Genomic DNA, 26,078 nt, shown 5'->3' on the forward strand with positions numbered 1-26,078 from the left:
AATCTGAGAAAAAAGGCAAGAGACTGAGACTAATTTGATTGAGCTGCACCATGAATTTTGCCATGCATCATCATGCAAATTTACACTTCCACGATTGAGAGAAAATATTGAGGGAAAAATATTTTATGCTAAAATGCAAATGTAACTCTCCATGGCGTTAGTCTGAGTCACACCAATTTCTCATCATATAATGCAAATACATTTTGTATACCCTCATATAATTCCTAAACATTTTAGAAAGTTTTATCTGGGAAATTCTCAAATTTATGAAACAACTGTATCTGTAACTGAATTTAGTCTTATATCCAATAGAGAAGGCTACAGATATAAAAAGTTTTGCCAATGTGCAGTAGTTTTGTTATTTAGGCTTAGAATGCTTTTTCAAGTTGGATTATAAATATATATATTTTAGGAGGTAATAATTGATCTATCATAGTTACATCTGCTTCTCTATATACATTTTAGAACCTCTCTCTTTTTTGAGTTTTAAGGGAATAATTAGCAGAAGCCTGAAATTTACATTTTGGATGTGATTATTCCTCTAAGTGGATATAGAAAAAAAAATAATATAAAACTGATAAAAAAGGTCCTGATTCAGCATGGATCGCTACTCTAATAATGGCTGCTTAATTGCATGCAGTTCTGCTGTGAACAAAATGCTAATGTTTGCAACAGCTCAGCCAGCATAGAGACATCGACTACCGCTTTCTAACATCTATAATACCTCCCAGTCCTGTGTACACATCAGTAACATTGAGTAACATCAGAACCTCAAGCATAATTACAGCAGATCTGACCTGTCTCAGATATTGCAAGACTCACTGCACACAGTAAGTACACAAGCTGCATATGCCCAGGGCAGTAGAGAGCCCTGTCGGGCCCAGGTACAGAAGGGGGCATGGCCTAATCGTGGGAGGCAAACACAAACACACTTTTACTGGGGAGGGGGGTGCTATGAGCCCCTCAGCCCAGTGCAAAGCAAGGGGGAGTGATCAGTGTGATTGCTCCCCCCCACAGGCATAGGAGACTGCTGTGGCTGCTGCTCAGCAGCCAGGAGCAGTCTCCCACTGCAGCTCAGCACACGCTGTGTGCTGGGCTGCGGCTGCTGTGATGAAGAGAGAAGGAAAGGAGGACATCGCCGGGCCCCTCAGGAAGCCCTGGCCCGGGTAAATGGTACCCACTCCCCCACTCTCTTGGCACCTCTGCATATGCCGTCACAGTGGCTAATTTATGCATGCCCATGCAACAGCAGTCAAATGGACAGACACTATCGTACCATCAGCTGATCTATGTATGCAGTTGCAATTGTGATCCATGCTGAATCAGGCCCAAAGAATTGGAACTAGCAAAAAGGAGAACTACTCCCTTTAGCAACACTTTTCTGAATGTAGGTGGAGGGACTAAAGGTGCAAAACATTTAAAACAGAGAAAGACCAACTTTGCAGTCAGACAAAAGTAGCAAATTTGCTCTCACACAGCCAGCTGGGATTGCAGCATGTGATAAAAATAAGAATCCAGAACTGTTCTGTAACCCGCAGGTGGTTCAGTCTTTGAGATTAAATAAATTGTTCCTTTAATGGTAGTAATGGTGAAAGCTTTTACATTATACAGCACTGCCAGCACTTTATAAATACAAGATCATGGTGGTACTCAGGGGTATGCAGTACCAGCATTTTTTGTGTCTAATTTTTAATTTTTATAACTAGGTTCTTAAATAAGATGAATTCAAGAAATTTATTCCAGAAGTTAATAATATAAGCATCTGCATCTTTCCCTCTCTCAGAACACTCTCCTCCATTACATCAACCTCAATGTCACTGAAATCAACCAAATCTCCTAAAACCCACAGAAATATTAGTGCTATTAACTTTCAACAACTATCTACCTCTCTACAACAACGACTCTCACCAATTTCTACATTCACTTGTCCTGAGACTGCTGTATCACACCTAAACCAGATTCTAGAAAAAGCCCTTGATGAAGTACCTCCAGCTACCCATCACACACCGCGTAGACTTAGACATCAACCGTGGCATTCTAATTTAACAAGGCATCTACAAAAAGTCTCACATAAAGTAGAACGTCAGTGGCGGAAGTATTGTACTCCAAGTGACTTCCTCACATATAAGACTATCTACAACTCTTATCGTATTGCTCTGGACACTGCCAAACAAACATATTTCCAATATCTAATCTCTGCTCAAGCCTCTAACCCAAGCGATTTTTTAATACATTTAAACTGCTTCTTACCCCTCCCTTACCCCAGCCACCTGCTACTATCTGTGCACAAGATCTTGCTTCCTATTTCAAGGACAAGATTGATAAAATCCGAAATGAAATGGTATGCTCTTCCTCAGCTAATGACCTGCTCAATTCCCTACCTCAACCCTCTGGCACATTCTCTTCATTTGACCCCACAAATGAAGATGAAGTATCTACACTCTTCTCATCCTCCTACTCAATTGCCTCTACTCTAAATCCTATACCTTCACAAATCAGTAAAGCTCTGTCTCCAGTGCTCATCCCAAACCTAACTAAAATCTGTAATCTCTCTCTCTCTCTACTGACATCTTTCCATCACTGTTCAAGCATGCAGTGATTACTCCCATTCTGAAAAAACAAAATTCTGACCCTAACACTCTCTCAAATTACTGTCCTATCTCCCAGCTACCATGCCTCTCCAAGCTACTTGAGAGACTTGTCTACACCTGCCTCACACACTTTCTTACCTCACACAACTTATTGGACCCACTTCAATCTGGCTTTCGTTCCCAACACTCCACGGACACAGCACTGACTAAATGATCTGGTCAGTGCCAAGGCTAAAGGTCATTACTCACTACTAATTCTTCTAGAACTCTCTGCTGCTTTTGACACTGTTGACCACACTCTTCTCATACAAACACTACAATCCCTAGGTCTTAAAGACAAAGCTCTTTCTTGGTTCTCTTCCTACCTATCTGATCACTCTTTTACTGTTCATTTTTCTGATTCTGCCTCCTCTTCACTACCTCTATCAGTTGGAGTACCGCAAGGCTCTGTCTAGGTCCTCTGCTATTCTCAATCTATACCACCTCTCTTATCAAACTAATCCACTCTTTTGGATTTCAGTACCATCTGTATGCGGATGATACTCAAATAGACCTATTCTCCCCAGATTTATCACCACTTGTATTGGTCCGTGTCACTGAATGTCTTTCTGCCATTTCATCTTGGATGTCATCTCGCCACCTGAAACTTAATATTTCTAAAACAGAATTAATTATATTTCCATCAACCAATAACAGTTACCAACCTGATCTCTCGACTCTGTTGATAACTCGACAATCCACCCTGCCCCAAAAGCTCGCTGCCTAGGTGTCATACTTGACTCTGAACTGTCCTTTGTTTCCCACATTCAATCTATCTCAAAATCATGTTACATACATCTTAAAACATATCCAAAATTCGACCATATCTCACACAAGACACTGCTAAAACTCTAATCCATGCACTCATTATTTCCCGCATTGACTATTGCAATAGTCTCCTTACTGGCCTTCCCAAAAACAGGCTATCACCATTACAATCCATTATGAATGCAGCTGCGAGGCTTATCTTCCTTGCTCTGTCAGTCCCTCCACTGGCTGCCGGTTTTCTACCGTATTCAATATAAAATACTTTTACTTACACATAAGGCTATTAACCAAACCACACCAATATACATCTCTTCACTCATTTAAAAATATCTCCCAACCCGGCCTCTCCGCTCAGCACAAGATCTGCATCTCTCATCCCCTCGCATTACTTGCTCCCATTCACAGTTACAGGACTTTCTTTGTGCTGAACCAACTCTTTGGAATGCCTTACCATGCACAATAAGACTTTCCTCTAGTCTCCAATTCTTCAAGCATTCCCTGAAAACTCACCTCTTCAGGCAAGCCTATCAGATTCTAGAAACCCCCCACATAACCTTCATTGCTTCCATATCTAATTACATCCCTTTCACAGTCCACATATAACCTCACACATTGTCTTTCTTTCACATCCTCCTGATATTTGGCTGACATTCCTGTGTGACTAGATCATGCAGCCCACCAAGAAACTCTGCATTCTGGTTGGATCAAAATGCAATATATAGCAACTATCCTTATGTATCAATGCCTATTTCCTTATAGATTGTAAGCTTACGAGCAGGGCCTTCCTACCTATATATCTGTCTGTTATTACCCAGTTTTGTTCTATTTATGTTTCCAATTGTAAAGTGCAACGGAATATGCTGCGCTATACAAGAAACTGTTAATAAATAAATACTTATCCAGAGTGTGGAAAGTGCTATAAATCTAGAAGTATTAGCTGTCCTTTCATTTATTGCTGCAGTTGTGTCTGCGACTTTATGCTAATACCACTACAGAGCCTTTCCCTGGTGTACATCTGTGTGACTGCGACTTTATTCTAATACCACTACAAAGCATTTTCCTGGTGTCCATCTGTGTCTGTGACTTTATGCTAATACCACTACAGAGCCTTTCCCTGGTGTACATTCGTGTGTCTGTGACTTTATGCTAATACCACTACAAATCCTTTCCCTGGTGTACATCTGTGTCTGCGACTTTATGCTAATACCACTACAGAGTCTTTCCCTGGTGTACGTCTGTGTGTCTGTGACTTTATGCTAGTACCACTACAAAGCCTTTCCATGGTGTACATCTGTGTGTCTGCGACTTTATGCTAGTACCACTACAAAGCCTTTCCCTGGTGTACATCTGTGTGACTGCGACTTTATGCTAATACCACTTCAAAGCCTTTCCATGGTGTACATCTGTGTGTCTGCGACTTTATGCTAGTACCACTACAAAGCCTTTCCATGGTGTACAACCATGTGTCTGAATGAGTAGAGACTGAGATGCCAATTCACAGCATCTAAAGATGCTGCATTACCATCTGGTGTGTCCTTAGATGCCACCATCGGTCGCATCATCAGAACTAGCACCAGTCCTATGGCAGGTGCATTTTCTCCATCTGAGTATGGCTTCCTATGTGAGCGGTTCATCATCTTTGTAAACAACCACTATCTACACAAATGCCTGCGACACTCCCATAAGGTGCAACATCTCTCTATGTCTATTTAGCCACCTGCCTGTTACATCACTGTCCTGGAACCCCCCTTACATTTCTGCTACCATGTCCCTTAATGTGATCTGCAACTCTGTATAAATAAAATCAGGACACGTGTGCTGTGACTCAGACAAATGCGCACAAGAAAATACATCAGCCGTTTGTGCAAATATCGGTATAGCGTGTGATTCTGAATCAGGCCCTGTATAAAATAATAACATTTACCCTTTTACTAGTAAAAGTAATGTTTCCATCAAGCAGTATGAACTTCATGGTGGTAAAGATCCAATACTATTATTTCAATATTTGTTGTGCTGCAAAAGATCCTTGGTAACCCTGTGTAATAGTGGTGAGGACAAAAGCTTTGGCTGTCATGTAAGTATCTAACATCACCAAATGTAAACAGCTATCAATGTTATCAGGGCTGTGAGTGTCTGTACAAGCACAGAAAATGATACTTTGTGCTGTCCTGTTTGATTTAGTTTACTATCAGTATATGATTAGATGTTGTAGAGTTTTTGATCTGAGCTAAATCCAACACAAGACATCACAGTCTCCAGTTGCCACAGTGAATGTTATCAGTGCTCTGAGTATTTGCACAGGAGCAGAAAGTATGCATCATACATCTAAGATTGCACATTCCAGTGCAGTATCTGTGGTTATGAATTGGTAAGGAAAGCAGCCTAAAATGACAGAGTATTGCACCAATACCTCCTCCTTCAAACAATGGGTTGGGCTTGCTTCATTTTTTTGGAGGGATGGAAGGGGTTGGACATGCTTTGGGTATTTATAGGAAGGATTTGGGAATGTGTTGTGATCTCACAGTTCCCTGTTTCCAGTGTCACAGATGGCAGCACTGTACACAATGACCACTGTCATTCTACTGATGTTGAGTGTCTTCAGTCTCTGCAGTGCAGGTAAATAATGTACTTTGTCTTTGTTTGTTACATTTGTTGAATGATGTAATAAGCTTCAACAAGGGTAAAAGTTATTCATACTGTATATAACATGCAGTTAAAATATAAATGAATGCTGCTTTGTTAGATAACCGTTTAACTCATTGTGTATTCCTCAATACTATTTACATTGCTTGGTTAGTGGTATTAGGGTTTTGGAGGACAGCAAATGATTAATTGTGAGATGTTGTATATGTCCATGTGGCATGTCAAGCATGTGGATGTCCATAGTGGCAGAAAGTATTGACCTTAACCTTAATCCTAACTTTAACACTCATGATAGCCTAACCCTAACCCTAAAATCATCCTACTGTACCAACAGCTGTCAACACCATCTGGTGTCAACGTATTGACTGTCAACCATTACTTTGACAATCTTTTATACCACATACTTTTCATCCAATTAAGTCTTAACCATGCACGCTTTAGATATTTTTTTTTAATGCCAAAAAGAGATCATTATAATGTAATACCTTAAAGACAGTAGATGGAAGCAGTACTCTAATTATAAAATATGAACAGGATGTGGCATTTTCACTACATATAATTATTACATGTAAGAACTATATTATTTATATTCTAGCAAAATAAAGAACATAATGTGATTTATTAATTTCCAAAGCTCCCTATATATTACTTTTATTTAATCTATAGCCTTATTTAGGAATAGGAAAAATATTCACTTATTATCTAACTTTGGAGTTACATACTGTAATTTTTACAATACATGGAATCAGATGTAAAGTTACAATACCTTAATTTTTGCATACAGGGGATCATTTAAAGAAGGATAGGTGTATTTTTTTGAATAAGATATATATTTACATACTGCATCAGTGCATAAAAAATGGGTATGGTTTTTGTGTATAGATTAATTTAGCTCCCCTCTTTCTAGATGACAGTGGCTTGTACATTAGCATTGTGGCTATATTAAATAACTTTGCTACTTAAATAAAATTACCATTTAACTGCTGCAGGAAAAAGATACCCATTGGATTTTTAAGGGGAAAACAACAAATGTTTATATATAATTTTATTTATTTTTTTGTTACATGGAAAATGTGACTTTTACATTAACAATAAGACTGTCAAGACACTATTCTCTAAAGCATATATGTCACTTCATTATATTACTAGATGTTGTAAAAATGTAGTAAAGTGATGCACTCCGAGGTAGCTATTGGAAGTGTTTCTGCTCACCATATTTACATGGTGTGAATTTGAGGACCAACCAAATCCACAAACTCCATGATATCAGAGGAATTGTGGCTTCTCATTGTACTTCCTGCTCACACATCATCCTCAGCCTCTGTTATTGGCTGTGGGACAAACCACGGAGCCATGAGAAAAACAATGGTATGGTGCAACCCGAAGGGCTCCTGTGAATGGCCCTTGGGTATAATGAATGTTTCACTATTTGTAGAAATGGTGCTTTTTCTATCTACATTTCTGTAACTGCTGCTGACATCTCTATATCAGGTCTCATGTAATGTTTTCCCTTTTCTAGTACAAGCATCTTGTTCAATGACCGCAAAAGACATAGAAGAATCTGTTGCACAGTAAGTTCTAGCTACAATCACAAGTTTTATCAAATGGCAATAAATAATCTAAATAATTTGGGAATGTGTATATGTTTTGAATGATAATTTCTGGAAATTCAACAATTATATTCTTTTTTGCATCTCTTAGTGTCCTATGTCCCTCTGGGTGCCTTGACACTGGAAACTCTATCTGGGGAACGGATATCTACACAGATGTAAGAGAAATCAGAACTTAACTTTTTATAGAACAACAATTTTTAGCAGCTGCAACCAAAAGGTAAATGCAGATTAATTTGTATTTGATATTGTGTCTATTGTTATTTTTAGGATTCTTCCATTTGCCGAGCAGCTATCCATGCTGGACTACTAACCAATGATGGGGGACAAGTAACAGTGAGGAAGACTGAGGGCCAGACTAGTTATAGTGGATCCACCAGGAATGGAATAACAACCAGTAACTACGGAACTTGGTCTGGGTCATTTATATTTCTCACAGCATGGTATTCCTCTACCAAGTAATAGTGAGAGACATACTATGGGCTCTGCAACATTCTGCTCACAGTATATAGCACTGATGTAATGTTGGGAAATGAAAGCATTGCTGTATTTTACCGAGTTGTTAATTAGAAGTTTTTATGGCCATTTGCTGTTACTACACTAATTACTTTATGTTATGATTCAAATTTTGTTTTTTTATGTACATTACCACTGCATTGGGTCTCTAGAAAGTATCTGAATATATATTGAAAATATACCTTACTAGATGATTATCTGCAAACAATTATACTTATTGAAGTTTAAAAGTGTATATTTAGCATGTGCACTATGGTAAGAATAATATACAGTAAAATAGATTATTTATATACATAGTATGGAAAATGGGTCACATGGTATTATTTAATGTAGACTCCTGTTGCACATTCTTTATATATCAGAAAGTAGCAGCAATCACTATGCCAGCAACTGAAGCAGTTACCACTCCCTATATCCAACTCCAACTGTACCCTCCATTCTCTATTTTTCTTATTTAAAAATAAAACTTGAATGTATAAGGGGCTATACAGCCTCAAATGACACTCAACTTGGATAATTCACAGGTCTCCAAGATAAATAGTGTTGACATTCTCAAATCAACATGAATGAACATTACACATCACAAAAAGCTGCCTACAGGGTACATTGGTACTTGCAGATCAACATCAGCTGGAGAACCATAGACTACCACCCATTGTCCTACAATTCAGAGACTGATAGTATAGTGCTCATTACTATGAAATATGTTTTTGCAATTGCCAATATCAACTTTTAGTTTGGCATTATTTAGATTACTGTTAGGTCCTGGACAAATGGAAAAATCATTCACCCTTCCCCTCTAAAAGGCTATCAGAAGCTCACAAATAGAATACAAAGTATGTATCAAAAAATACATTATATTTTACTTAGCTTTGATGAATAAGGATAGCATCCTAACAATAGAGTCTGTATCTGTGCACACATCCCAGTTACCATGTATCCTCAAATTAGAAAGCAATTCACTTCTAAGATAAAATTCACATATTACTTCACATATTGAAGTCTCAACCATACAATTTTTAGATACTTTCCAATCTTAAAAATAGATCATTATGATTAAATACCTTTAGGCAGTTGATTGCAGCAGACTCTAATTAGAAAATATGAACACAATGTGGCATTAACACTACATAAAATACTTAAATTATAAATCTATATTGTTTATATTCAAGCACAATAAAGAACAGAATTTCATTTTTTCCAAGGGTTTCAATATATAACCTTAATTTAATCTACATTTAAAATAATTTTTATGAATGAGGAAATAGTCACTTATTCTCTAATTTTGAAAAAAAATAATATTAAAATATGTTTATATTTAATTATATTTATTTTTTATTACATGAAAATGGTTATTTTCAAACTAATTAATAGCGCTGTCCAGTCACTATTCTTTGTAGCATATATCACACTTTAATAAATTACTGTATGTTGCACAATTTAGTAATGTGACTTTAGCACTCCCAGATGCTGTTGGAGTTGTTTCTGGTCACTACTTTTAAATAGCATGAATTGAAGGACCAACCAGAATCCACAAACTCAATGATATCACAGGTTTTATAGCTTCTCAATGGTCTTATTGCTCACATATTATCCTCAGCTTCTGTTATTAGTTGTGGTACAAATTATGGAGCCATGAGAAGAACAAAGGCTTGACACAGCCCCAAGGGTTCATGTGAATGGCCCTTGGCTAAAGTGAATGTTTCACCTTGTCTAGAATTGTTGCTTTATATCTACCTCTGTGTCACTGCTGCTGACATCTCTATTCCAGGTCTCATGTAATGTTTTCTCTTTCAGTACAAGCATCTTGTTCAACAACTGCAAGAGACATAGAGGAATCCATTACAGAGTAAGTCCTGGTTAAAATCACATGTTTTCTCAAATGAAAATAAATTATATAAATAAAGAATTTTGGAATGTATCTATGTTATGAATGTCACTTCAAAGAAATTAAAAATCTATATTGACTTTTGCATCCCTTAGTGTCCTATGTCCCTCTGGGTGCCTTGAGAACATAAAATCTATTTGGGGAACTGATGTCTACACAGATGTAAGATAAATCTGTACTTTGCTTTTAGTTTTTATAGAGTAAAAAATTTTAGCCGCTGCAAACAAAAAGCAGAGTCAAATGTAACTGATATTGTCTATTGGTGTCTTTAGGATTCTTCCATTTGCCGAGCAGCTATCCATGCTGGACTACTAACCAATCATGGGGGACAAGTGACAGTGAAGAAGATTCAAGGCCAGACCATTTATAGCGGATCCACAAGAAATGGAATCACAAGCAATAACTATGGAGATTGGCCTGGATCATATATATTTCTCATAGCATCAAATTCAATGACTCATAAACCTACTGGAAAAGCTACCCAAGTACCACCAGGTATTTCTCTACCAAGTGATTGTGAGAGGCAAACTAGGGTTTCTATAACACACTGCACACAGTATGTAACACTGATGTAAATTTGAGAAATGAATGCCTAGGTGTTAATTAGTCATTTTTGTGGCCTCTTGCTGTTACTACACTGATTGCTTTATATTATGCTTCAAACTTTTTTTTACATAAATTACAACTACATTAGTTCATTAGAAAGTAGTTGAATATATATTGAAAATATACCTAGTTGTCTGTTTTGAGATTCATAAATTGAACATTTAGCATGTGCTCTGTGGTAAGAATCATATACAGTAAAAAAACTATTATTTAGTGTACATAGTATTGAAAATGCACATTCAGTTTTTATACTTTTGCAATATATGGAGGCACATGATAATATTTAATTTAGACTCCTGTGTCACATTCACTATATTTTAGAAAATGTCCACAATCACTAATCCAGATAAAATTATCTTGTGCAGCACCTGAAGCAGTTTCCACTCCCCATGTCCACCCCTAACTGTAGCCACCATTCTCTACTTTGCTTATATAAAAATGAATCTTTAAGGTATATAGGCTGAACCGCATCAGAGGACACTCAGCTGGGATAATATACAGGTCTCCAATACAAATAGTGTTGACATTCTCAAATCAACTGGAATGAGCATGACACATCCCAAAAAGCTGCCTGCAGGGTACATTGGTACTTGCAGATCAAAATCACCTGGAGAGCCATAGACTACCAACCATTGTTCTACAATTCAGAGACTGACAGTATAGTAATCATTACTTTGAAAGATGTTCTTGCAATTGCCAATATCAACTTTTAGTTTGTTATATTTTAGATTACTGTTAGGTCCTGGGTAAATGGAAAAATCATTCACCCCTTCCCACTAACTGGCTATCAGAAGCTCACAAAGAGAATACAAAGAATGTATCAAAAATAAATCATATTTTATTTAGCTTTGATGAAAAAGGGTAGCATTGGAAAAATAGAGTATGTGTCTGCACGAATCTCAGTTACAATCTACTCTCAATTTAGAAAAGTCATTCACTTCCAAGATAACATTTTCACAAATTAATTAGAAGCGCAACATGATGAAGTCTTAACCGTGCGCTTTTTAGATACTTTCTCAATCATTCAAATAGATCATGATAATTCAATAACTTTAGACAGTTTATGGCAGCAGTACTCTAATTAAATATCTAAACAGGAGCTGGCATTAACACTACATAAAATGCTTACATTATAAATCTATATTGTTTATATTCAAGTAAAATAAAGTACAGAATGTAATATATTTCCAAGGATTCCTATATCTAACCTTTACTTTATCTACATCTACAATGTTATTTATAAATTAGAAAAAAAATCACTAAATGTATAATTATGGAGGTGAATAATTTTAACAATAAAGGAACCAAAGCTAAAGTTACAGTATATAATTTAAAATGTACAGGGGCTCATTTAAAGACATACACATTTACATACTGTACTTCACCAGTTCACCAAAAATGTGTATAGAGTAAAGTTTATTTTAGATTTCTAACAACAAGAAATGGGAGACAGGGAAGGGCTTGTAGCAAGGAAGAATAAGAAGGACATCATGAGATAGTGGCAACAAGATTAGACAAAGATCCATATAAAGATGCTCCTATGGGTGGTGTATATTTTCTTGTTAATTCAAAGATACTGTATGTAGTGATCATGATGACTGATAGCAGTACTATTTATCTGCTTCTAACGTGCTGGTTATATTTTGATAATTGTAGCTAAAAGCTAATACATTAGCTCTGTGGCTATATGAAATAAATTTGCTACTTCAATTAAATTTTCAATTCGACTACTGTAGTTAAAAATTTACAAATTGGCGTCTTTAAGGGGAAAACAACATGTTTATATTTAATTGTATTTATTTTTTTTACATAGAAAATTTGATTTTCAGATAAATTAATAACGCTTTTAAGAGATTATATTCTATAGCATATATGACACTTCATTATATTACTATATGGTGTACAATTGAATAATGTGACTAGCACTCATAGGTAGCTGTTGGAGGTGTTCTGTCCACCATATTTAAATGGTGTTAAAAGAACCAACCAGAAGCCACAAACTACATGATATCACAGAGATTGCTGCTTCTCTTTGGTCTTCCTGCTCAAAAATCATCCTTAGCCTCTGTTATTGACTGTAGGAAAACAGTGGAGCTCTAAGAAGAACAATGGCTGGAGCAGCCTCAACAATTCCAATGTATGGCCCATGACTATAGTGAATGTTTCACCATATCTAGAAATGATGCTGAATATCTACCTTTGTAACTGCTGCTGACATCTCTATAAGAGGACTGATGTTATGTTTTCCTCTTATAGTACAAGCTTCTTGTTCAACAACTGCAAGAGACATAGAAGAATCTGTTGCCGAGTAAGTCTTTACTGCAATCATGTTTTATCAAATTGAAATAAAGTAGATAAACAATTTGGAAAGTATTTATGTTATGAATGTTACCTTCTGGAAATTCATAAACTACATTGATATTTGCATTCCTTAGTGTCCAATGTCCCTCTGGGTGCCTTGAGAATGGAAAATCTATTTGGGGAACTGATGTCTACACCGATGTAAGAGAAATCTGTACTTTGCTTTTTAAAGAGAAAATTTTTTTACCAGCTGCAAATAAAATGCAGAATAAAATGAAAATGATATATGAGTGTATTGGTGTCTTTAGGATTCTTCCATTTGCAGAGCAGCGATCCATGCTGGACTAATAACCAATGATGTGGGACAAGTGACAGTGAGGAAGATTCAGGGCCAGACCAGTTATAGTGGATCCAAAAGAAATGGAATCACAGCCAATAACTATGGAACTTGGTCTGGGTCATTTATATTTCTCATAGCACCAAATTCAGCAGGTATTACTCTACCAAATGACAGTGAGACACACACTATGGGCTCTGCAACATACTGCACACAGTAAATTGCACTCATGTACAGTAATTATGAGAAATTCTTCTATAAAAAATCAATCCAATCAGCATAAGTTACCATTAATTGTTACATGGCTATAAACATTTCTTCATTATTATTGGCAGATCTTTTTTGATGATTATAATCAGGAGCAACATATTGCATTAGTTGAAATTTTTGATGAGGATTCCTTTAGCAGCACAGTTCTGTATTTTAGATCTATTTGGTTGTTGCAAATGAAGGTGAATACACGGCAGCTTTGATTTAAACCATTTGAGTTATATACCATTTCAATGCTAGAGGGTCAATTTATCCATTAGGAATTGACTGCAAGTGGTGGGCTCCCCCACTTCCCCTCTTGATGAGCCCCATCCCAGCTTTTGTCTAGCACTACTCCCCATACCCTAGGCTTGTGCAGTAGGATGCAGCCTCTGCCCTGTTCCTTAGCTCTGCTCTCAATTCTCCTTCCATGTGGGTGTTCTGGGGAATGCACATGTGCTAGTCCACTGGAAGGTTATTGTCCTACACACCCAGTCTACCTCCTGTATTTCCTTTTGTTTGTATAGTCAAGCCCCCTACTCTTCAGTCATTTACCTTCTTTTACTGTGCCTTGTGCCTCCTTCCCATCATCCCCATCAGTGTGGCTTCTACCACTATTTCGCCCTACATGCATGGCTTCTAATGCCTTCAACATTCTATCGGCCTATGCCATCCAGTTTTAACTACTATGTCTCTAGCCAGGCATAGTCCAGGGCTGCTTCTGCTGCACATCAACACCATCGTAGGGCATAATTTTTCTCTTATTTCTTCTCACTGCATATTTCTCGGTGCCACGTGTTCAGGTTGTGATGGATGACGATATGTCTGTTGCAGGTGGTCCTGATTCAACTGAAGGTGGTTCAGGTTTACTAGATCCTCAAGTAATTTACTCTGTCCATCCTTCAGCTAAATAGTTGCCTGGTCATTCTAGTGCAGGTGAGCATGTGTCTATTTGTAATTTTGATTATCATTCGCACTGTAGCAATGGCAGAATTCTGAGGCACAGGATCACCACTGTAAGTTACAGGTATATCGGGACTTCATGCACTATTTTAAGGACCAGCATAGTAGTCAGCAAAAGTAAGTGGTTGTCACAGTGAGTAGCATTGTATGAACATCATCATTCTACATGAAGTTTGCTCTAAGGTTAGGGAGTGCATTCAAGTATGTTATTTTGTCCAAATGTTCACAGAAGAGGACAAATAGGGATTTGAGGTAGCAAAGGGGGTTAGGAGAGGTGGCTTTTCACAATTATTTTAATTGGTTAGACCGAATGCTTGTTTTTGACATTTGCTACTTGGTAGTAAGACCTTCAGAACATTTAATTTTCTGAAGGTTATACCTAATGCACAATGATTTGCTTCACAGCCTCATAGCACTGAGGTCCTGGGTTCAATTCCTGCCAAGGTTCAGTGTGTGGAGCTTGTATGTTCTCCCCATGTTTGTATGGGTTTCCTACCAAACTAAAAACATACTGGTAGGTCAATTGGCTTCCAACCAAAAATTATCTCAAATGTATGTGTGTGTGTATGTGGTAGGGAACATAGATTGTAAGCTTCACGGGGGTAGGGCCTGATGTGAACAACAAAATATTCTCTGTAAAGCCCTGTGAAATATCTGTGTGCTATATTAATAACTTAATAAATAAATTCACACAATGTAAGATCTCAGAACTGCCCACATAACCTTCATAGCTACCATATCTAATTACATCTCCTTTCAGAGTACACACATAACCTCACAAATTGTCTTTCTTTCACATCCTTCTTATCTTTCACCAACATTCCTGTGTGACCAGATTATACAGCCCACCAAGAAACTCTGCATTCTGGCTGGACCAAAATGCAATATATACCACCTATCCTTGTGTATCAATGCGTATCTCCCTATAGATTGTAAACTTGCAAGTAGGGCCTTCCTACCTCTATGAAGTAGGTCTACTGATAAGTGTAATTTTCCAATAAATAAATACTGTAGTACATAAAAATAAATATATTGGAGTTTTCTTTATATGGATTGGGGTTTTGGTCTACATAGATTATAAATGTAGTGAAACATGATGTATAGAACTGAAGACATAAATGTACCTCTGTAGCTGTTGCTGACAACTGTATATCAGGTTTCATATAATGTTTCCTATTTTCTTGCAGTCCTGGCAGATTAGGACACCTCCATTTGTTGAGCATCTATCCAGTGTATGCATGAATACTGACCTGTGATAGAGGGATAGTGACAGTAGAGAAGACACCAGTTCAAGACAGTTACAAAGGATCCACAAGAAATTTAACTATTGACCTTGGTCTGGATATTTTTTTATTCTAGAAACTTTGAAGATTCATTTTTTTTTCTTAAAAGCATAGCAAGCTATAGATTGTAAATTTGTGAGCAGGTTCCTTATACCACTTTGTATATGTATTTGTACCCAGTCTCGTTTTATCAGTGTTTTGTTCCCATATTATTGCTGCTATAAAAATAAATGTTAATAGAAAAATAATATTTATAACAAGCCACTTCTGAAAATACTGTTCAAGAGGCTCTGTATATTGTTTATATATAGGAATTTTTTTTCCTTTACTGTAGCAACTACCTTATGGGAGAAGTGGGGTTAGATAGAGGAGGCATAAGAATATAAAGTACACAGTTATTACTTGAAAGATAATTCAATTACATAGGCCAAAGTAGAACCAACTTTAAATAAAAATATGTAAGTTTGAAAAATGAATGTAACTTATGTATTACCTATTAATCTATTATGCATAGTTTACAAGCTGAATTTATTGTCTGTGTACTTTTATTATTTCAAAAAATATTTATTCTAATAAACAATTTAAAACTTAAAAAATAAACCATACAAACATAAAATAAGTCTAAGTATTTCATCTTTTGAAGTAAAATACTTATACTTATTTGATTTTATGCTTTAGTTTTGTTTTATATTTAATGTTCAGAAAAATATTTTTAGAGATTTCTATTCTTGATACTGTTTCTTAAATCGATTCTATAAATATTGGTTATTATTGTTCTTTGGGAAGCAAATATTATGTATTGTTTTTGATATTTGGATGATAAAACTGCAGATACTCATTTGAAATTTTGAATAAAGATTTATTTTGTTGAACTCGCAATAACCAGATGGACATTTTATGTTTATGGCTCATCCAACTGAAATGAGTAAAATCTGTTCTTCACTTGGTTTTGAAATGAGTAGGTTATAACTAAGTAACTTGCTTTATTAGTAGATGGTTTATTGAACCCCAAATATTTCAGGTTTTATAAAGACTGTGCTGTTGATAATCAAGCAACTTTGGGGATACTACATGAGTGTGCAAAATGGTGCAGACCTAACTGTAAAAGATGTATGAGCTATTCTTTGCTGTACTTGAGAAGGCTAATGAACATGAGAACATCCCAGCAGACCAGAAGTTGGATTTTGTTGTTCTGTCTCTGACTGATGAGCACAATAAAGCATAATCTGTTTTAAGCAAGACAACAGAATATCTGGGCTCTTTTTATAAGTGTTTCTATTTCTAATGGGGTTTGGAGACCCACCGATTCTTTTTAGGCCCATAATGCTATCAAGTCCTAAGCATAACTTTCATATAAGAAAATATTGTCTCTTGGTGCTCTCTTATGGTTTTAAATTTATCCATATATCAAAGGATTGTGACTGGGAAAGGTATATGCCCCTTTTGAGTAGATCAAACTTTGGTGCTTTTTCTAAACAAGAGAAATGCATCAAGTGTGTACTATTACATTGGAAGGAAAGTCCTATTAGATTCTGGTATTTTCATGACCTATTATTATTATTACATTTTATTTATAGGACACCACAAGTGTTCTATAGTGCCGTACAGAGAGCAAAACTATAAGACAATACTGAGTAAAACAAAACACTTCAAATAGCATACAAATTTCGATAGTCACTGATGGAATGTGTGCAAATGAAAAGTACAGCATCAGCTAAAACCTGTAGCTGTCAGTGTAGGCACAAATGTTAGGTCTAGATCACCTGAAAAAATAAAAACAGATGACAGGAGAGCCCAAGGAGGATGTGTAGCAGGTGTGCAATAGAAGTAGGTGATGAGAAGAGGAGGGAGGAAGGAAGGTCCTGCTCATGGAGCTTACAGTCTAAAGGGATGGGAGAATTAAACAGAATACATAAGGAGTGAGCCAGTGTAAGGGGAGCTGAGCTGTAGGCTGTATGGTGACATGGTTAAGTGGAGGACAGATATGCTTTTATGAGCAGGAGGGTTTTCAGTGCTCGCTTGGAGCAATGCAGGCTGGGGGATAGTCTGATGGAACAAGAGAGATCGTTCCAAGGGTGAAGAGCTGCTCGGGAGAAATCTTGAATTCTGGAGTGAGATGTGGTTACCAGAGGGAAGGAAAGGCGGCAGTCTCGAGTATGATGAACTTGATCAAAATATTAAACTCATGCACTTGTGACAAAATACATTTGCTCTTTTTTATAGTTCTTACTCTTACAATTAGAATATTGTAATATAATGTAATAGACCAAGGCTGAAGGTGCAGCATGTTTTCTAACTCAAAGACACTTGTTATTAGATTGCTTGGGTTCCTAGGGAGGCACCCCAAACCCCTTAGTACAGATGGTGCTGGCCCAATTTATGTTTGTTCCCAGGTATTGAACTGTTTATATCTGGTTCTTCTTCAAGAAAGCAGTTGTACCATTTGGCAAAAAACATGTGAATTATGGAGAAAAATAGGCATTCTGTTGTTGGTACAGATGTAATATGGCAGGACTTTGTGAAGACAATAAAATCCTTGCACTCATTGAGATTAAACTCATCTGAAAACTATAAATAGTTTGTATACCTTATAGAAAATACTTCATCCAGGAGGGATAAGGTAAGGATTAGGTCAGAAATGTAGTAGAGCCCAGGCTTCCCTCTTTCATAATTTATTTTATGTTTTTTGGAATGTAAGAAAATCAGCAAATTTGTAACAACATTTTTGCAATTATTATGGATATTTAAAATAACCTGGAAGCCCACATGAAAGTAAAATTAAATAGTTTATTTTCTTTTTTCAGCAGTATTGTTATAATAATGATATATTGTAATGTATCCACACACAGAATGGATAATGTGATGTTAGTTAGAGACAAATGTCAAAAGATGAAGGATAAATAGACACATTGGCAGTATCTTTCATTGGCAAAATGGGCTGGATAACCCATATCATCAGGAGTTTTACTAGTAAATTGATAACATCCTAAAAAGAGCTGTGATTTGTGGAGGCCCCTACTAATAAAGTAAATAATGCTACACAGTACCACCATTATCACATTATGTCAGTGTGTCCCCAGTATAAACATTATGCCACATAGTGTGCCCAGTATGTTACACAGTGCCTCCCAATATATCAGAGTGTCCACATTATGCAACACAATTCTCATAAGCATTAATATTATGCCACAAAATGCCCCCAGTATGCCACACAATTCTGCCAATATTAATATTAGGCCCCACAGAACCCCCCATTGTGCCACTCAAAGCCTTTAGTATCAATATTATTCCCACAGTTTTCCCCAATATGCCACACAATTCCCTCAGTAATAATATTATGCCTCAAATTGCCCCTTACAGCACTAGGCAAACAATGCCCCCAATATTAATATATTAAATTATTTTGCCCTTCCCTCACCCCCACCCCTTATATAATACATTTAATGATTTATCTATCCTAATCTTTATAGTTGTATTCACTGACCTCTGCTTATTGGGTGGGCTGGTTTTGGCACAGTCCTCCTCACATTCCTTGTCAGGAAGCTATGCTCCAGCATACTGCTGACCTGTTCCTTGTCATATTCTTGGGGGATGAGACATAAAAACATGTCATCCCCAAGTGTCAGTATCATGGTGTCATCACTACCAGTGGAGTGCAGCAAGTGAGGAGGGAATAAACAGTCAATCAGGGACAGATAGGTGCTGGGCAAGCTGCTGGCACTCTGTATGCCCTATGCACAGCAGCCCCATGACCATCGAGGAACAGGTACCACTGGGCACCTGCTCTCGGCAGACTGAACCTATGTGAGTGCTCTTTGTGTGTGAGGTACCAGGGGCAACTGCCCCTGTTGTTCTCCCATGAATCCAACCCTGATCTGGAGAATACAGTCTCCTTGTGGTATCTTCAGAATAGACTGCCCTTTTAAGAAATCATATGTGGTAGGCAGTATACAGTCTACTTCAAGGATCAGGAACAAAGAAGGCAGTTGTACAGAGTGTCCATGACCTCCTGAGACGGAAGCATGGCTCATCTGGGGAGGCATGGCCACAGCCCTTCATAAAAAATGCAAAACATATGTGTGGTGACACAAAGCTGTACAGGGGGTGCCAGAGGCTGCACAGGGGATACAGCAGTTGCTACACCCACAGGATTGCAAGGAGGAGGGGACTTGAAGGCAGAGGGTGTCTACACTCAGAAGGAAGCCTCTCTTCATAGGTTCTGACTAGGTTATTATGCCTAGTCTTAAAAAGCCCCGGGTTATTAGCCTAGGCATGGGGGACCCTGGAGGGGGACCCTGTATTGGGGGTTACCAACTCACCAGGGATCCCCGGCCTGAGCTGACTAGTGGTCAGGGGTAATGCTTTGGCCAGAGAACCCAGTGATAGAGTTTCCCTGGCTGTGGCATTACCCACCCACTAGAAAGAGCCAGGTGCTGTTTATGGAAATTACAGAGGAACCCTATGCATTTTTTCCCTGTTTTTCCAGAACCAGGACCAGCTCAGAGCCTTGTGCTGGTTGTGCTAAGTACAGAGGAATCCTACACATTTTTCCCCTGTATTTACACAACCAGGACTGGCTGTCAAAAGTCTGGGGCTGGTTAACAAGATTTTTACAATAAGATGCATGCATGCATCTCACTGATGTATGCATGCTTCTGTGTCAAATAGAACTGCTCATGCTATAATCAAATGCATGAACCAATCACTAGATCTGACACCAATAGATAATCTGTTCTAGAGAAAGATTTATTATTGTGGGAGTAGAAGGTATACTTTATATTATTGGGGTTGAACAGCCTCCATGGGTCTACCACTGAGTGATGGTTTTTGATCATTAAAATATTCTCCTTCTTTTGATGACTCCTTACTTTTGTTAGGTTGGATTTATCTAGCCTTAACTTATCCACACAATTAAAATCTCCACCTATTATTTGATTTGGTTTATCTCTTTGTAGTAACAATTGTGAGATTAACAGGAAAAAATCATGATTGGGTTCATTTGGTGCATTGATGTTCAGTAACATAAATTTGTTTTTTGCAATCCTAAGGTCTAAAAACAAATATCTCCCTCCTGGGTCTGCCACTTTATGGTCTATGGTATAATCAAGGTTTTCATTAAATATTATTGCAACTCCCCTTACCTTTTTGTTAGTTGAGGCAGTTACGCACTCACTTATCCAGTTGGCATTAATTCCCTTTGTGTTTCTTAATTCCCAATGGGTTTCCTGTAAAAACACAATATCTGATTTATATTTTTTTAAATGACTAACCACCTTTTTTCTTTTGATAGGTGTGTTAAGCCCTTCTACATTCCATGACAGAATATGGATCTTGGGCGCAGGGTTCGATCTATCTATCTCTCTTCTGTCTAACATATTGTAGCCTCCTTGATTTCTTTCCCCCTTTACTTTTACTTCCCATTCTTATTTTCCCTCTCCCTTTAAAAGGTCGCTCATGCTCACCTCTTATAACCCCCTTTAACACTGTATATAAAATGTTCCTCTATTTGTAGTTGACTTTGTTCTTCTTTCCTATCAGTACCTCTTTTTCCCACTTTATCCTCTTGATATCCAACTATATACAAATTTTTATTCAAGACTTTTTCTTTTTTCATACCCATTTGGAGAACCAGATTAAGGTGCTAACCTAGTGCTTATCTATACCTATTAGATGCTCAACATACATTTTTGCATCTTTAACTTCCCCAAATGTATACTGTTGATAATTTTTTATTATCTTCAATTTAGCTGGGTATGCTATCATGAAGTCATTGTGGAGTAGTGAGCATAGTGGTGTAAATTCTCTTCTTTTCCTGGAAACTTGGGCTGAGAAATCTTGAAATATTAAGATTTTAACACCATACATTGTAAATAAGGGAAGTTTTCAATATGCCCTCAAAATTGCTTTCTTGTCTCTAAACTTCAGAAATCTTGCGAACACAACTCTAGGTCTCTGTATTCTCTCGGCGTGCTGGGCCTAACCTATGGGTTCTTTCGATTATTACTTCTCCTAGGGTTTCTCCCAGCATGAGGGCTTCCATTAGCTACTTCTGTAATACCTCTATTAGTTCTTGACCTCTAACCTGCTCTAGGCTTTCTATAAATCTGAGATTATTTCAACAATGTCTATTTTCAAGATCCTCTATTTTCTCTTCAAGAGTTTCTACCATTGATGTCTATAATTGAAGTTGTTTTTGGATTTTTATTGCTCTATCTTCCTTATCGCTAACTCTTTGTTCAACCATGTCAATTCTTTTGATATTTACCTCAAGTTTCTTAATTACCGAATTTAGAGATTCTTGTAATAGATCAAATTTTTGTTCAATCATTGGCACAAACTGTTTTTCTATCTGGGGCATTAAAATAGATAATACCTCCCTTGCCAATTCTGCTGCATTTGACATATTAATAGGGTTTTCAGGCCCCATCGCATTTAATGATTCTGGGTACACAGGTATATTTTTGGGTGACTGCAAATCGCTCTGCCTGGGGTTTACTGTTCTAGTGTTCCACATTTTAGTACCACCTGTTTTATCCAAGTACCTTTTCATGCTCAATTTGCTACCAAGAGTTTTGTTTCTGTAAATTCAACTATTAGCACTACCCGGCCCTTTAAATCAGTTTGTTCAATTCTATTAATTACTATCTTATCTTATATCCTTTAAATAGACACCTGTAAACAGTTAACCCTCATATAGGTCTCAACCCATTAATCTAGACAAATACTAATAGCAATATTTATCTATACAATAACAAATCTTTGTTTTCCACTCTTAACCATTAGCTGGTCCACAGACAACATCAGTCACAAACAAAAAAATTATCTGTATTCTAGATCAAGTGAAGTCAGTAAACTCCTCCCTCACTGAGCAGTGCAAAGTCCATACCTAGACTTATGCACTGCCATCCTTAATTTTTGGAGGAGCATCCATGATCTCCAATATCAATGGGGGCCGTGACAATCACCGCAGCACTATTGCATACACTGGCATAGGTGTCGCACATCAACATAGGTGCCCGCTGCCTGCCGTTAGGCAGACAAGCCAATTACTTGCAAAATCACTACACGGCCCCCCAAGGATATATCATCTTCACACCACATGATTATCTTTGTACCATTATTATGATTTAGTGTGCAATTGCATTCCCCGCCAAAGCTAGGGCCTCTTTAGGAACTAGCCCGCCACCAACTACCCACCTACTCCCTGCCCCCTGCTAGTAGATCCTCTATAAACCATGCTATTCTGTAGTCTGACAGATGTACTTCATTTGCCATGTATAGTAATTCCCTTGAAGCCACTATTCAAGTGTGCCTAACACCCTACCTCCTAAGTTGGTTATGAATTTCCCTATTATCCTATTGACCTGCCACCCTGTCCTGTGCATAACTGGCCCTGCTGTTGGCTGCCACTGCCTTCTAGGAACTATGTATGCCCAAACCAGGTGTGTGTCCGGCCAACATGAGTCTACCTTGCTTAGGTCTATTTTAATTGCCCTGACCAGGCTCCAGAAACTTGTTCTGCCTAAATCATTTCCCCCCAAATGTAATACTGTCCTCCTTGGATATCTGTATTGCCTAGCTGCTGTAGCAGTTTCTGTGTCCAGCTGTTCCCACTTTATTCTTCTCCCCAACCACCTGATATGACCCCACTGTCTCTCTGCAGTCTGCACTAAACCATTCTCCCTTACATATCTCTCCACCCAGAAGATAAAAGAATGCACCATGATCCAGGTGTCTCCGACCCCACTGTGCGGTTCTGAAATTTGGAAAAAACATGTCAGTAACATTGTAATGCACAAAACTTTCAACCCCTCTTCCTTTGTTCTAACTACTACAAATGCGTGCCCACTTGAGGTTCAAGACCCTTGAAGGGGGTGAAAACAAAAACATCATGTCTAAGGCCAATTGGAGAAGTTAGAATTTATAACAACATGAGTAAAAATAAAAACCCCTCAGAGGTGCATCCCCTCACTTCACCCGAAATCTTGATGAGTATGAGCCCACATCTGCCTACTTCCCTGGTCTAATGTAACTCTTGTAACTTTTTCCTTCCATAAAGTTGGTGGCCTTGGAAAAAGCAATTTCAAACTGTACTACTCAAATCCAATCCTACTGATCATGAAGTCAGCAAACTCCTCCCTCACTACGCAGTACAATGTGCATATCTAGACTTATGCAACACCATCCATCATTTTGGGAGGAGCCTTACCAATCTCCAATATCAATGGGGGCAGTGACAATCACCACAGCACTGCTGCATACAACGGCATAGGGGTCACACATCAACATAGGTGCCTGCTGCCCATGATTAGGCAGACGAGCCAAATAACTGGCAAAATCACTACACAGCACCCCGAGGACATATCATCCTTGCACCACATGATTATAATTGTACCTTTATTATAATTTAGTTTGCAATTGCTTTTCCTGCACCACCAACACACCTAATCCATTCTGGAGCTTTCAGTTTTACATAGCATTCTTGATTCCCTGATCATGACATTAACGTAAAGCAAAACTGTGTTGTGTGACTTTCTGGATGTAGACAACAAGTTCTTCCATCCTGACAGCCCCAAAGTAGGCAAATAAAAAAAAAACCTGTCCATTTCTCAGCCACTACTACACATCTTTAGAACTATGTAATGGAATGCCAAATGGAGTGGGCATATTTCCTTTTTCTCATGTTATAGCAGTGCCATAGCCTGATCTGTTTGAGACCTGTAAACTGTGGAAATCATTCCCAATTTCCTGATCATTTTTGATGCACCCACCCACACAAAGCCACTGGAAAAAAGCACCCCAATGGGGTTTCTAGCAACCCTGCTACTCGAACCCACCAAGTTTATTAACATTTGTGGGTCAATAGGTCTCTATATCCTTTTTTATGAGATAGCATCTCCCCTAACCTTCCAGTGCCTTTGAGATCAGAAACCCCCGGTGACATCCTTCTTACCTCTCAAATTCATGAACCGGAGATATTTGCTATGACATCTTTGAATGACCTGAAATGTAATTCTACCAGATGTAATCTAATATAACCTGACTTCTGGTTTTACCTAGATTCAGCTCCAGAAACTGAACCCACACTTTCCCACTGGAATCTCAACAACATGTCCTCTAACTGACATAACATAGTATCATACCCATGATGCTTGGTATGTTTTCTTGTACACATAGTGAATTCTTCAATAATTGAGTAAAAATACCTCATATTTTCTGCCTCAAAGATTGCACAGTGTGAAATGTGGGCTGCAACTGTTATTGTCAGATTATTTCTACCATGATACACATCACCACAGTTATGACTGCATTTTATTTTAGCTTGGTATACTGTAACCTGTGGTTTATCCCCATTCTATCATATTTGAGCATAGGCACTAGCAGACAGACCATACCACCTGCTTTACACTTGTCTGCCCGCCGCAATATGTTTTGTAAGAATTTCAGTGTCAGCAAAACTGTGAGAATTAGATTATAGAAAACCCTGATTCATATCTTATTACCAAGAAAGAGGGGCTGAGCTATTGAGATTTCTATAGATGAGAAAAGGGGGGGACATCTTAGCTGGGGGCTCCAGGGATTATATGAGGAGTTCATGGGTCCCATGATGACTCAAATTACCTACAATTATTTTGTGAGGGGGTACTACTATACCCAGCCATGACAATGAGCCCACTTAATGATGGGGAGAATCCTCCAGCCCGCAGTGGCCTGTAAGTAGGGAGGAAGTGTATAAGCACCGTGGCTAAGTGAAATATGAAGATTGGTCACCAAAGGAAATCAGAGGAGTGAAGACCTAAGTGAGAGGTAGTGCTGTATAGGAATAAGGTCTGCTTGGTGACATTTCCATTTGCCCCAATATCTACCCCCTACCACCAAAACTGTACTCTTGCATTTGTGCCCATGCTGCACTCTGTGGAACACCAAGCACATGAGCTTTCATAGGTAGTTGGTAGACCAAGTTGAGTTAACAGAGCTTTTATACCTGGGCCACATGTAATAATTCAAAATTTGCACATGATCATACTCACAATCTAGAATGGGAAATTTGCTGCCAGCATGTGACCCCTTGAGCCAGCCAGGATTGAGGGCTGGCAAGATTTTGAGTCTCTGTACTTGAGTCATTCGAGGCTAAGCTGATTCTGTAGATTGTCCTGCACCTCATCTGAGGAGGCAAACATATTAGCATTTGGAGAGTACCAGTCTTCATGCATAAGAAGTAACCTATTGTTTTTATCTAGCCTATGAAGGGTCCCAATTTTACTGTGCCTAGTCATGTGGGTC

At 37.9% G+C, this 26,078-nt stretch overlaps 1 pseudogene; it reads left to right on the forward strand.

The window, feature by feature from the left end:
- LOC148506209 (uncharacterized) overlaps window positions 1-26,078 on the forward strand; it is a 167,200-nt pseudogene that overhangs the window by 34,434 nt on the left and 106,688 nt on the right.

This window comes from Taudactylus pleione, unplaced genomic scaffold (assembly GCF_031769625.1).
Source record: "Taudactylus pleione unplaced genomic scaffold, aTauple2 ptg000421l, whole genome shotgun sequence".
NCBI lineage: Eukaryota > Metazoa > Chordata > Amphibia > Anura > Myobatrachidae > Taudactylus > Taudactylus pleione.